Here is a 15607-nt window from a genome sequence, read left to right on the forward strand (position 1 = left end):
ATTTTATTTTACATATGAAGAAACAAAGACTCAGAAAAAAGCATAAATAATTGTCTAAAACCACAAAGCTAGTAAATGGTAGAGCTAGTTTTTAACTCAGTTCTAATTTTAAACGTTTACCTTTCATTCATTCTAAAATTGTATATTTTCCTGAAGTAGTTTTGAGCATCATTTACATTTATTTATATTTGTGTCTACTGTGTCTTTGGAGCAGGGGAAGCAATTAACTCAGTTTGCTTGTAGTCTGATGAGACTCAGGTCTCAGAATTGTTTACATACAGGTCAGCAATCTTAGGTCTACTTTAATATTCTTAAAAATTAAAGAGGACCCAAATAACTTTGTTTATGTGGCTTTTGTCTATTGACATAGTGTTAGAAATTAAAACAAAAATTAAAATATTTGTAAATTAACTTAAAATAACAAATGTGTTAAAATATTTTTACAAAAATATCTATAATGTCTAAAAAATAACTTAGAAGAGTGGTATTATTTCACTTTTTTGCAAATTTATTTAATGTTAGGCTTAATAGGACATAGCTGAATTCTCATGTCTGCTCCTGCATTAAGTCTGTTGTAATATGTTGTTTTGGTTGAAGTATGTGAAACACCATGCATATATGTGTTTAGAAAATGGAGCATTTTAATAACTTTTATAGATAATTATGGATATTTTTCTTTGTACTATGATTTACAAGTAATATAATGTTTAAATACAATATGGAATCTGAAACATAATTAGTTCTTCACATTTTATTATATCATTTTAAATTCCATTGGCCTAACTTATACTTCGAATGGATCTTTTAGCAATGTATGATTTTATGACATCATGGTTTGGTCACTTGGAAAATGTTGGATCACTCAATTACACAGAGCTTCTAAATGTTGATGTATTTCATGATCCAGCATAAAATAATCACATCCACTAATGTCACATTTGTAAATTTGAAAACAATTTAATTATTGAAAACAAATACAACCAGTTGTTTTCCTTGAAGTGAAGAGACTCACTTCATACCGTTTTGAGAAAATATATTTTAAAATGCAAGATATGGAAGTAACCCAAATGTCTATCCATACATGAATGGGTTTAGAAGATGTGGTATACATACAGTGGTATATTACTCATCCATGAATAAGAATGAAATCTTGACATGTGCAAAAACATGAATGGATCTAGAAGGTATAATGGTAAGTGAAATAAGTCAGTCAAAGAAAGGCAAATACCACATTATTTCACTCATACGTGGAATTTAAGAAACAAAATAAGTAAAGTAAAAAGGAGAAGAAAAAAGACTCTTAACTATACAGAACAAGCCAGTGGTTGCTAGAGGGGAAGTGGTAGAATTAGGTGATAGAGATTAAAGAGTACACTTACCATGATGAACACTGCTTAATGTGTAGAATTGTTAAATCATTATATTGTATACCTGAAACTAATATAACACTGTATGTTAACTATACTTGAATTTAAAAAGATTAAGTTTGAATGCTGTTCTTTGCCTGTCAGTTATTAGTTACTCTTTTAAGTAGAAATGGTGTTCTATGGAAAAAGCCATTAGTTTGGATCTCAAAGAATCACACAAGTGCTTTTCCTCAAGAAAACTATTGTTATTTTGGTATGTAGCAGAAATGCTTTATATGTACTTAAGGTATACTCTAAGTTTCGATTTAATAAGATTAATATATTATTTTTACTGTTTCATCAAGAATTTTTAAGTTCAAAAAATTCATTCAAAAAATACCTGTGCCTGTTAACAAAGACTTCAATGAGCACTAACTAGTACAATTCAGTGCCACTGGCTTGGTTTATGATAAGCCATAGTAATTATAGATAAGGTACCAATAGTTTTACTTATCATTGGTTTTGCACCATTAGGGTAAATGCCAATGCAATGAAAAAGACAAAAATGATCATAATAATATTATAAATATAATGTATGTAGAATTCTAATAAAAGTGGACCCAGATGATTTCCAAAGCACTTTGAAAAGTATGAGTCAAGTGATAGGTGTAAATATAATGGTAGTGAGGGGAGTAAACATTCTCCTTCAAGAAAGGTAAATGTTTAATATTTTTAAAATCTTTGATTATTATTCAGTAATATAAAATTATTTAAAATGTTAATTTAGAAGGAAACAGATTTTTCTTTATCTTCTCACCTCAAATTCTATTCCCTTCATTTTCCTTAAGTGACCTTTAGTAGAAATTATTTTTATATTGGGAAGAAATAACTTATAAACAATTACCCTTGAGTGAGAGATAGTTTGTTCTTTTTAATGTATGATTTTATTTAGTCTGCCCATTAAAAACTAATATTCAAGAACATTCAACAATATTAATGGATTTCAAATTAAGAGTTCAACTTAATATTTTTACATTTCACTGTCAGGTATTAATAAGAGAGATAGTCAAAATACTTATGGCCAAAATTATTATGTAAAAACTTATAATAAATGCTTGGTGTTAGTCTACATACAATTCAGTTTTTGGTGTAAAGTTTTTTGGCTTCAAGAAAGAACATTTTGTTTACTTCACCTAATGGGAAGATCTCTTAATGCTGGGATGGCCTCTTCTTGGTATTTCTTCTGCTGTTAATTTTTAGCATAGTTGTCCATAACTGTATGAATGGAGATGAGTGGAGATGTACTCATCATGTTTATTCCAAATGATAGTTCATAAGCAATTACTGTAGTAGTGAAGTGGTAGGCAGGCAATGCAGCTACCCAACCTTTTTGATGCCCACAGGTTTAGTCTAAGGAGTTTAGTCAAGATTCAGGAACAAAAGCCCCTGCAAGACATAGTATGTAGCCAAACTGGGACTTAAGAACAAGGCATAAATTGTTATTTTTTTCTGGCAAAGGCGATGGTGAATTTTCCACCATTTTCCCTGTGGTTTTAGACAGTCTTGTCACACTGCAGCCAAGATGCCCGGGGAATGGGACCTTCCATCCCACCTCCATTGGTGTATGGTGAGTGTGGGTGTTGAGATATTTATTCTTAATAATTCCCAAGAATTGTATAGAATCACTTACAAATGTACATTTTTGCACAATATAATATAGAAGTAATATAAAGTATAACATAAAATTCTCTCTTTGTTCTACCCCAACCAGCCTATTTTTAAAATAGGATTTTTAAAATAAAAATATGTTACACAATTTGTTTTTTAAAAAACTTAATATAGATTTATTTCATTCTTTGGGATAAAATTTTTGTTTCTTTTGCTCACTAATCCCCGGAACTTAGAAGAGTACATAGAAGACACTCAGTAAATATTTGTCAAATGAATGAATGAATTCTTTACATTACCTTAAGGGCTGCCAGCATAATATACCCTGATCAATGAAGAATAATTTGTTTATCCATTCCTCAATTGATAAACATCCACTTATTCCTAGCTCTCACTTTTAAAGTAACACTACAGAAGAGAAACTAGGTGGAAGAACGCTTTGGCAATAAGAATAGCATGGATGAGACCTAGGAATGTGAGAGAGAAATTACTTTTCTGGGGGAATTTCATGTTTTTAGTGGAAGTAGTGTGCATGTGTGTGTGCATTTGTGGTTGAAGTGGGCAGGTATTAAAATTGGGCAGGAAAAGTAAAAGATAAGATCAGATGGAAAAGCAAGCACAAACTCATGAAAGGGGGTATGTAAACCATTTAAGAAAAAATCTGGGGGTGCCTGAGTGGCTAAGTCAGGGAAGTGTCCAACTGTTGATTTCAGCTCAGGTCACGATCTCATGTGTGTGGGCTCAAGCCCCAAGTCAGGCTCTCGGCTGAGTGTGGAGCCTGCTTGGAATTCTCTCTCTTCTCTCTCTCTTCCCCTGCTCTGCTCACATACACCCTTTCTCTCTCTCTCTCTCTCTCTCTCAATAAATAAATAAATATTTGCCAATACAGTCATATACTGTCTATATTAAAATCTTATATTAACTTGTATTAACTTATTTTATCTATACAATACCAAATTTTGCAAAAGAGATCAATAAAATCAAAGTTACAGCACTAGGAAATAGCGGAACTGAAATTTAAAACTAGGTAATCTGCCTCCAGAGTCCATGCTCTCTTCACCCTACTGCTTCCTAAATCTGATTATTCCTATAATGTATAAACAAAGCCCAGTAGATTTACATATGAAACTAGAAGTAAAAAAATTCAGTTATATTTGTTCATTTACAAGGTGACATAAGTTCAACTTATGTTCTGCTTTTGTTCCAGTTTTTTCTTTTGTAAACACAAAGAGACAAAAATATATTTTGCTAAATAGTTCGCTGGCCAAACTGATGTTAATTATAATGTTACATTACAAAAGAAGACAGTTTTTAAATTTGGTGGAGTTACTCTAACTGAAAAAAAAATCACATCTGAAAAATTAATGCTGGATATCAATATATACTGTTAATCTAATGGGTATAGATGTATTGTCGATCAAGAAGGAGAGGCTGTAGATGGGCATGGAGGAGGACACTTGTGGGGATGAGCACTGAGTGTTATGTGGAAACTAATTTGACAATAAACTATTTGTAAAAAAAAAAAAAAAAAAAAAAAAAAAAAAAAGAAGGAGAGGCTGTAAAGCAACCAGAGAGTTTATTTGGGTTCTTAGGGATTGCGATCTGGGAGACACAGAATCCACAGAAATCGAAAGTGTACTCCAAGTTAGGAGCAGGAATGCAGGCTTATAATGGCAAAATACATAAGGTTGTGTAACTTGTTTTGAAAGAATTATGATCGGCACTGGCAGAGTTTAAACTGACTACCTAATACACAATTGGTTATTTAACTAATAGGTGTTGCATCATTTCTATTTCAATTCAAATTAGAAGGATGTGTTCAAGGAGGTGGTGGAGTTGCAACTGACAAATTGCAGTTGACAAAAGTAAAAAAAAATCATGGTGTTCTGACAGCTGAAGCAGGAGACACGCATAGGTCCTCATTGTCCTTTCAACACTATTTTGAATGGCTCTCCTAGCAGTGGTTAGTTCATTTTGAATCTTCTTTCACATGTACATGTATACTATATGTTTAATTTATTATTCTTGGTCACATAAATTATTATTTGTCATGCTACCAAGATATTAATAATCTTTACAGATATAGGCAAGACTGAATGATTTTCATAAAGAAACCTAAAATTGCAGATAGTGTCTATACTCACAGAATATTTCTAGCTTATAGCCTATAACATAACCATTAGGACTAGAATCCTTAACAGATTATCTAATCCAACACCCTCATTTTACAGGTGGGGAAATGGAGGCCCAAAAATCTACTTGTACAAAGTGGCAAAAGTAAAACTAGAACCCAGATATCCAGATTTATGTTCCAGTTACTTAACACTATACCACTTGTAGCTCTTATTACATACCTTGCAAATTATAAGATGAACATCATACTATTTTTGAATTTTATTTTTTTCTATTTCTGTCATTATGTACTAGCACACACAAAACTTGCGAAATATATACTTATGTGATTTATCTGACCTCAGCTTGAGTTTTATCTGTTAAATCTTTATCTATCACTTTCTGAATTTCTTTTGGCCTACACTCTCAAAATGCCACCGACTTTTTAAAATCACTTTTTTGAAAAAGAGAGAGGCACACCAAGAAACAGACTCTTAACTATAGAGAACAAACTATACCAGGGGAGAGGTGGGGTAGGAGGTGGATGAAATAGGCGATGGGAGTTAAGGAAGAGTGCACTTGTGCACTGATCATGAAATGTATGATGTATGAAAAGTGCCAAATCACTATATTATATGCCAGAAATTAATATTATACTGTATGTTAACTAGATGGAATTTAAATTAAAACTAAACAGAAGAAGATACATGCGGCTTTTCAACTGCACAGTAGGTTGGCACCTTTATTTAACCCGTTGTTCACAGGGACATCTGTAGTATGGGATCATACTAAAGGAAAACATTTGCCGGTTAAAAACAGACTCAAGTTAGATTGTCCGCTTTAAAGTCTTTGTGTTCTGGTTATTATTTTCACAGTGTTATGCTGATTTTTTTTCACTAACATTATCACATAGGCATTTTTTTTCGGTTTTAAAAGTCTTTTCCTAAAAATAGTTAAAAATCTGATTTGACTCTGTGTTAATCAGCACCTGAATATAGATAGCTCTGTTTACTTCATCACTTCACTATAATTGGACTTTCCATTTGTTTTTTAAGTTTTTCACTGGCATCAGTATTGTTTCAGTGAATATCTTTTTAAAAATATTTATTTTATTTTATTTTTCAAGTGTAAATGAATGTTTTATTTTATTTATTTTTAAATAGTTTATTGTCAAGTTGGTTTCCATATAACAACCAGTGCTCATCCCCACAAGTGCCCTCCTCCATGCCCATCAACCCCCATCCCCTCCCCCCCACCCCCATCAGCCCTCAGTTTGTTCTTGGCATTCAAGAGTCTCTCCCTCTCCCCCACTATTTTTCCCCTTCTTCTCCCCCACGGTCCTCTGTTAAGTTCCTCCTAATCCTCCTATACATGCAAACATATGGTATCTGTCCTTCTCTGCCTGACTTATTTATTCTATTTTTGAAAGAGAGAGCATGAGCAAGGGAGGGGCATAGAGCGAGGGAGAGAGAATCACAAGCAGGCTCAGTGCTATCAGTGGAGAGGCCAGTGTGAGTCTTAGACTCACCAACCTTGAGATCCTGACCTGGGCTGAGATCAAGAATCAGATGCTTGGGGTGCCTGGGTGGCTCAGTTGGTTAAGTGCATACTTTGGCTCAGGTCACGATCTTGCAGTTTGTGAGTTCAAGTCCTGCGTTGGGCTCCGTGCTGACACCTCAGAGCCTGCTTTGGAAACTGTGCCTCCCTCTCTTTCCACCCCTCCCTTAATCTCTCTCTCTCTCTCTCTCTCAAAAATAAATAAACTTAAAAAATGAAAAAAAGAAAAAAGATTCGGACACTTAATTGACTGAGCCACCCAGGTGCCCCTCAGTGAATATATTTTAACACATAGAATTTTATCCTGAAAAATGTAATCTCAAATAGAGAAAATCTTATTAAAAATGAAAAAATAAATAAAATCATTTTTTTGTTATGATGCCCTGTTTCCCAAGGAACTTAAGACGTGTTCTTTATATAACTCTTGCTCTCATTTAAAGGGACTTAGGATCTGGAGAATGCCTCAGGCACTCAGGTTTTTTAATACAAGGACCAATGAAAGGCAATGATTTTTGTGGCCCATAATATTCCAGTTGTTAAATTTGATCAGTGGTGGGCACTGAAATCTTTCAAAGTCCATATATAACAGTTTTACCTATGAAACATCCTAATTTTCTATTTCTGAAAAAGTATCATTTAAACTCTGACTAACCTCTGTAACCCAGAACATATGAAAACTTCCATGCCGAGGTTTCAGAGTGAAAATGTTAGTATCTTTGCACAAGTTTTGCTTATGAAAATATTTATTGATTGCTTCTGTCATTGATTAGCATTTCATTGTTAGATTACATGATAAGCCTGAAGGAAGTCTAAATGAGAATCAATATTGCTTTTTAAATGGATTAAGGGAAATGATTACCAAAATCAACTATCTTCCAAAAATGATATTTTTAAGTTTATTTATTTTGAGGGAGAGAAAATGAGGGAGAGAGGGAGTGTCTGTGCAGGGGAGGGGCAGAAAGAGAGGGAAAGAGAAAATCCCAAGTAGGCTCTGTATTGTCAGCATGGAGCCTGACACAGGGCTTGATCTCAGGAACAGTGAAATCATGACCTGAGATGAAGTCAAGAGTTGGACACTTAACCAACTGAGCCACCCAGGTGCCCCAAAATGATTTAGAGTGGATTATCTCACTTGAATTTTTAAGACGTGGCATGTCACAGTGGAAGGAATTCTGAATTGAGGATCAGGACTTCTATGTTCTAGTCCTAACTTGAATTACCTTTATGGTATCAGGCATATCACTTTTCCCTTATGGGTTTCAGCTTCCTGATATATAAAATTTGGGACTTGAATGACTTCTTTGATTCTTTACAACATTGATTTTCTTAGTCTATGATCATTTAAATAAGTATATTTTATATAATTATTATATATAATTTATATTTTATATAAATTAAAAATACATTTTGTTATTTTTATAGATGAGATAATTTTTTGTAAAATCACCTTTACGTATAGATTAATTGTGATAAAACCAGTGATGGAAAATATGGAGAACAAACAAACTGTTGATAGGGGAAAATGTGAGATATTTTTCTATCTTTCATAATGCTCCCTTTCCCCCCTAAAAATCTCAGATAGGCAGTAAGCTTTGTAACATCTGTTTGCTTATGTTCAAATTGGGAAGTACATTTGGAGCTATATACATATACACATACTACACACACACACACACACACACACACCCTCTCTCCCTTCTTCCATTTCTGTTCTTAAGTGTATGAGGTCAACCTGGGACTTCAGGATGGTGAAAATAAGCACAATGTTACTTTAATGCTAATAAGAGCTGTAAAACTTCAAGATAAGAAAATGTATTCTCACAATATCAGTCTAGAAAAATTGGTTGTTTTCGAAGTGCAAAGGTAAATAGGTTTGAAGTTAGGTTTTAAGATCTGGCTGTGTGGTTTTAAGTAAATCGTGTGTCCTGTCTGCCTTACTTCCTTTGTAAATTGGTGATGACAATAATAATAGCTGCCTTACAAGGTGGTTTTAAGGTTCAAAATGCCTAATGTATGTATTTGTAAATGTATGTATAATGTAAAAAGCACTTTCTAGTGTTTAGTTGTTATGATTTTTGTTTAATTTTTAAATTTAAATTAAAGTTAACATACAGTGTAGTATTGGTTCCAGGAGTAGAACCCATTCATCACTTACATATAACATCCAGTGCTCATCCCAGCAAGTGCCCTTCTTAATGCTTATCACCCATTTAGCCCATCCCATCACCAACCTCTGCTTCAGCAGCCCTCATTTTGTTCTCTGTATTTAAGAGTCTCTTATGTTATAGTTTTTTAATTTTTATTATGTCTAGCTTATTTTCATGTACAGATTAGCAGAAACAGTGTTACCATTCATGTCTACTTACCTTATACAAATAAAATATTTAATAATTTTACATATATATTTTGATATAAGGCCATTTTTATGATAGACTTTTATCACCTTACCAACTCAAATAGAAAGAAAGTTAAAATGAGTAGCCTAATACTAAATAATTACTGTATATTTTTATCTTGGTAGAGTTACTTACCTGGTAGAATTTCTACCATGTTTTTTTTTTTTTTATTCTTTAATGATAATGAAATGAACCATAGTGATAATATCTCCTCACCCTTGCTGATGATCTCAGCCTTGGGTTGCCAAAGTAAACTATTATTGGCTCTTTCCAAATGGTCTAAACTGCTGTTTATTGTTCAGTTCATTTGAACAAATGGCGGGAACAAAAGAGTATATATAGCCAATTCTTGATTACCTGTGCTCTCATTTGCACAGATAATTCCAAACAGCAACCACTTCAGATGTTTATATTTAGCTCATGGATGGATTTAAGAGTTTACATTTAAATATAACCATATCTGATAATCCAGGAACTCACTTGTCTTTGGCTTGTTGTAATGATAATTAAAACTTGGAAGTGTTTTTCCTAAGTCTAAAGTGTGTTTTGTTGCCTAGAACATATTGGCCCCAAACTCTTAACTTGTGAATCTTCTTGGGAGAGTCTTGTTTATTTGTATCCTTTATCTCCTTGCCATACAAAAGACTCATATGTGTTTGAGTCACTTTTGCTCCTTTTTTTTCTTCCTGCTCTGAGTAGGTGAATCCACTCTTTGTTTAAAGATGTCAGAAAACTAAATTTTTATACATTTGTTAATAGTTATTGTTTAGCTGAATTTGGTTCCAAATTCACACCAAAGTACCTAGTTTTATTGGCATTGTAGTGATTTAACACTTGCCTTTGGATTTATGCAGCTTTGAAATATGTTACATCTTAACTCAGGTATCCCTATAAAACGGTGCCTGAGAAATTCCAGGAATTGGCAGAGTCCTTTTCCCCTAATCATATTTAGTAGATTTTCTTGTATTTTGGTGTTTGCTTGCTTTCCCAGTGCCTTTTTAATATTCAGTTGGTCCTTCTCTGCCTGACTTATGTTTGCACGTATAGGAGGATTAGGAGGAACTTGACAGAGGAACAAGGGGGAGAAGAAGGGCGGAAATGGTGGGGGAAAGGGAGAGAGGCAAACCATGAGAGACTCTTGAATGCTGCCAAAAACTGAGGACTGATGGATGTGGGGGGAGGGGGGGATGGGCCTGGAGGAGGACACTTGTGGGGATGAGCACTGAGTGTTATGTGGAAACTAATTTGACAATAAACTATTAAAAAAAATATTCAGTTGGTCTAGATCCTCTGTTTTTAAAAAAAAAATTATTGATGGTCTTTATAATCAGCTATACTTTATAAAATACATTTATTTATGGAATCAGGGTAGGAATTGTATTTAATTTAGAACCTTTCAAGTCCACTATACTTGGTAATATATGGTTAGAACTGCCTATGTGTACACTCGAAAATTAGCCTAGTTTTCAATTGTAGCTCAGTTCTGGAGGTATAGGTGGTTTCTTTTAATTCTCCTACTAATATAATTTGGAAATTACTTATTTTTTGATGGTAGGAAGAAATTTGGTAAACAATGTTGTGTTGATTTCTTAGAAATTTAACTATAAACTCTCTGGAATAATTGTAGGCATGTAGATTTTCTAATACTGTCTTGTAGGACTGAGGGAAATACGTTTCTCATACAATTTACTCAAAGGCCATCGACTCTATGGCTTTTGTTGAATATAAGTCTGGTATAAATTTCTGAAAATTTGTTTGAATTTTCAAATTAAAATAAACCAGAAAAGTTTTGGTTTACTGTTTTTATTTTAGACAGGACTTTCCATTTTTTCCTTTATAGTAATTTTCATTACTTTTTCATTAGTTATATAACCTAAGGCTTTAGAATCTTCAGAAGCAAATGCAAGTTTTTCATTGATTTATGTGTTTGTATATTTATCATATGAAATAAGAGTTGTGCTTAATATCAAAATTGAAATTTTAAATGACATAATGCTATAAGATTTAGGCATTTTAATATTCTTGTCATTTTCAGATGGACGTTTTTGTTTTGTTTGGTTAATTACTAAGTAAAATTATAAGCTTGTCTCTTCTAAAATGAGAAAAATTAGCATGACCTTATATCTCCTTAACTGGGAATTATATTTCATGGAAAATTGACTGACTATTTCTATGAATGCTATATTAAAAATTTCTCTTCAGAATACTTGGCAAATAAGGAGCATTTGTACCAGCTTTATGAAACTAATATTACACTGTTAGGTTTTCTCTAGTTGATGGGTCTATTATATCTATATTTGTTTATTTTGAATTTCTATATATGTTCAATAGTGATGAATTGAGCCTAATTATGCCATAGAATTGCATCATCCATATTTCAGGCTTACTAAAAACATAAAATTCATATGGAATTTTTATGAAATTTAGCAACTTTTAGGGTTCTGTTTACATAACATTATTTAGAAACTGACATTAAGTGAGAATAAGTTATGACTATGTTTGAGCTTACCTGGGATTGCCTGGTTTACACCTGTGTTCTTGATGTACTATTTCACAGTGCCTCCATTCATTTAAGAAATGTCCTAATTTGGATGAGGAATTATCTGAATTAATTCACATAATTTATTTCAACAAGTATTGTTGAAGATCTACTATGTGTCTGGACCTGTTTTAGGTACTGTGAAAATAGCTAATAGTAGACAAATTAAAAGACAAATGATATCAAGTAAATGTAATTTCGTAATCAGGTAAATTGTCTTTGTCATAGAACACAACAAAAATGAAATATATCATTCATGCCTGATAATTGACTACTGCTAGAATCACAGCACATTAAATAGACAGACAATGAAATATCGCCTCACACCTGTCAGAATGACTAAAATCAACAACATAAGAAACAACAGGTGTTGGTAAAGTTACAGAGAAAGGGGAACCCTCTTGCCCTGCTGGAGGAAATGCAAACTGGTGCAGCCACTCTGGAAAACAGTATGGAGGTTCCTCAAAAAGTTAAAAATAGAACTACCTTATGACCGAGCAATTGCACTACTAGGTATTTACCCAAAAAATAAAAAAAAATTAATTGAAAGGGATACACGCACCCCAATGTTTATAGCAGCATTATCTACAAAAAACAAATTATGGAAACAGCCTAAGTGTCCACTGAGTGATGAATGGATAAAGAAGACATAGTGTGTACACACACACACACACACACACACACACACAGACTCACATACACTGGAATATTACTCAGCCATAAAAAAGAGGTAGATCTTGTTGTTTGCATTGACATGGACAGAGCTCCATGTATTATGCTAAGTGAAATAAGTTAGGGTAAGATAAGATTTCATTCATATGTGGAATTTAAGAAATAAAACAAACGAGCAAAGGTGGGGACAAATCATGTGAGAGAGGCAAACCATGAAATAGACTCTTAACAATAGGGAGAGCAAATGGAAGGTTACTAGACATGAGGTGGGGGTGGGTGAATGAAATAGGTGATGGAGATTAAGGAATGATGAGCACTGGGTGTTGTATGGAAGTGTTGAGTCACTATATTGTATTCCTGAAACTAATATTATACTGTATGTTAACTAACTGGAATTTGAATAAACAGTTCAAAATGAAAAAATTAAGGTCAGAAGCAAAAAAAAAAAAAAAAAAAACAACAAAACCCAAAAACACAGAAAGGAACTATCAACATTTTTTAAAGAGGTTAAGAGATATGCTATAGATGTGTCTGTAGGATGGTAAGAATGCATTATTTTAATAAAGTCAGTAAGTAGTTAAAATTTTTCAACTTTGTTTTAAACTGGTAGGTGTAGAAGAGACAAGTTGGAAATAATCATTTAACTTAATTATAATTGTTTTTGACAAGTAGAGCAGAAATCTCAAATGAGGTTGTCGCTTGTTAAAGCTTATTGGTATACCTTTTATTAAACAAACTATAGAAGGTGAATCAGCTGAACAAAATCTTAGCTACTGGAGGTATGCAAAATATTGCATCAGCAAGCTGCATGGGAGGCATAGACTTTAAAATGTTATGAGACACTGATCTGGATCAGTCGATAGTGATATCAGCAGGGTAAGTCTTCCAATGTTTTAATTCAATCAAAGAATGTGTTTTGTATTAAAAATACTTTATTAAAATTTTCCCCTAAAAAAGCTTTGGTAGCATTAGGACAGCTGAATGTGTTGTATGTAACTCTTTTGGTAGTTCTTTCAGCTGTTAAAAATTAGAGGGGCACCTGGGTGGCTCAGTTGGTGGTTGCGTATCTGATTCTTGATTTCTGTTCAGATCATGATCTCACGGTTTTTGGGATTGAGCCTAACATAGAACCCTGCATTGGGCTCACCACTGACAGCACAGAGCCCACTTGGGATTTTCTCTCTCTTCCTCTCTATCTGCCCCTCTCTTTCCATCTCCCTCTCTTTCTCTCTCTCAAAATAAATAAATAAACTTCAACAAAAAATAGAACCTGTTTTCTGATTACACTGTCTTGGTATGTGATTCAATTTTATTGGAGGAAGGTGATGTTAGAAGGGGTTAATACAGTAATAAAAGTCCCTCTGAAATGTTTTCTATATAATTACCAATCTATATAATTTATGTAGTCTTTCAGTTGATTCTACCTTCTAAATTGTAGTTGATGTTCAGAGAAGTGTTTCATTTTTTTCCATACAATTCAAAATTTAATTTCTAGGTGTAAGGTCTTCTGAGTAGAGAATTTTCCAGTCTGTTTATGTAGACTCAATCCTCTTAGTCATTAGATATTATTTATTATTTACAAGATTTTAAATAATATTAAATTATAATTGTCCTAAATATAAATTAGTTTGCCTTTTAATACCATTAAGTCTGCCAACAAAGTATTTAACTTTAAAAAATGCTAAAAAGGATTTCATGAAGACTGTATGAAATCATTATCTTCAACTAGTTGTTATTTTTTTCCCCCTAGAAACATTTGTGTTTTACTGGAAAGAGCCTGGGCTTTGGGATCAGATCCTCTGGTTTAGAATCACGGCTCTATTGATTACAAGCTTTGTTATCTTGGACATATTTTAATCTTATTTAGCTCATTTTCCTAAGTTTGTTGAAACAGATAAAAATGCTAAGTACTGATTCTAACACATAGGAAGTATTTAGACTACCATATGTGCTTAAAAAATGTATATAGAATCTGAATCTACATTTCTTTAGTTTCCCAAATTTCATTATTTAACTCTTTTAATTGGGTTTGATTTTCTACTGCTTACACAGAGGTGGAGATGGTTTTTAAGTTCAGGCAGTTAACATGGTAACTAAACTGGCAGCAACTCAGATATGGCTCAAATGCTGCTGAAATCTAGAGCAATTCCATCTGGTTTATCCATTGCCGTGGCTACCTATCTCCAACTATTCTGGGAGCTAACAATTTGGTTAGATTTGGTTATGAGTTCACTTCAACTTTACTGAGCACAAAATAAGTGGTAGTCATCATAGTTAATATCTGTGCTTTGTCATAGAGATGAATATGTCACAGAACCTGGCCTTCAATGGCAAACAGGTAGGAAGTACCCATCATGGCCAATCATTTACTCTTCTTCCCCACCACTTTTCTCTATAGAATTATGAGTAGTGTTAAGATTCTTATCTAATTCACAGCAACGGTTTTAAACCTGGGTGGGAAGCCAACAGAATCCATCAGGGAGGATGTACTTGAGATCTGTGTGTTTGCAGAGCCTGCTACCTCTGCAATTCCTCTGGGACTACTGGTGTTATTACACCTTTTACAAAAGCAAAGTTCTTTTTCTTTTTAAGTATCACTCTTAAATGCAACAATTGCAATCATCTTCTTGTTGCCTTTTCAGATGTTTGTCTCCTCAAAAGGTGGCGTCTGGCACTAATGAGGCTATTTTTCAGCATTACCACATTGGCTGTGGGATTCTATTCCCTATGAGATTCAGATATTAATATATATCTTTTCCGTCTTGTCTCTGGATCAGATGGCTAGCTTTTGCCTTCAAGTTAAAAAATTAAAAATCTTTATTTATTCATGTGACGATTGTAAAATGATAAACGGCTTAACGTTGCATTAGAAAATGATTTTTATAAACTTGTTTTAAAATTCCATTTGTAACCTGCAATTAATTGTATGAAGTGATCCTAACTCTTTAAAACCTCGAATCATAAACAAAAACAAAAACAAAAAAATAAAAATTAATAAAACCTCGAATCATACTTTTCTATGCATTTGTAAAAGAGTGTGCAGTATGAAAATAGGACATTCTATTTGTGACTAACCTGATCTTTGTTTATAGGCTGAACAAACATACACTTTGGGGGAGAAAAAAGGCCTTGAAAATGTTTAGAAATGTTTTGTTCATGTTTACTTTAGCATGTTGAAAATCATCTGTGATGGGACATCCTTGACCACTTCTGGACTGAGGTTTTAATTATCTTTTTTTCTTTCTTTAGTATTACTTAATATTTATGCCCTGAATATTATGGATTTTACATGGGAAATGTTAGATGACATTCAAAAA

The 15607-nt window shown here is 33.2% G+C and overlaps 1 protein-coding gene and 1 pseudogene across 2 annotated transcripts in view; one reads left to right on the forward strand and one right to left on the reverse strand.

The window, feature by feature from the left end:
- SOX6 (SRY-box transcription factor 6) overlaps window positions 1–15607 on the forward strand; it is a 489234-nt gene that overhangs the window by 269505 nt on the left and 204122 nt on the right. The gene's annotated exons all lie outside the window — the stretch shown is intronic.
- On the reverse strand, window positions 2484–2886 carry LOC144229095 (phosphatidylinositol N-acetylglucosaminyltransferase subunit P pseudogene; annotated as a pseudogene).

Source organism: Crocuta crocuta, unplaced genomic scaffold (assembly GCF_008692635.1).
Source record: "Crocuta crocuta isolate KB4526 unplaced genomic scaffold, BGI_CrCroc_1.0 scaffold233, whole genome shotgun sequence".
NCBI lineage: Eukaryota > Metazoa > Chordata > Mammalia > Carnivora > Hyaenidae > Crocuta > Crocuta crocuta.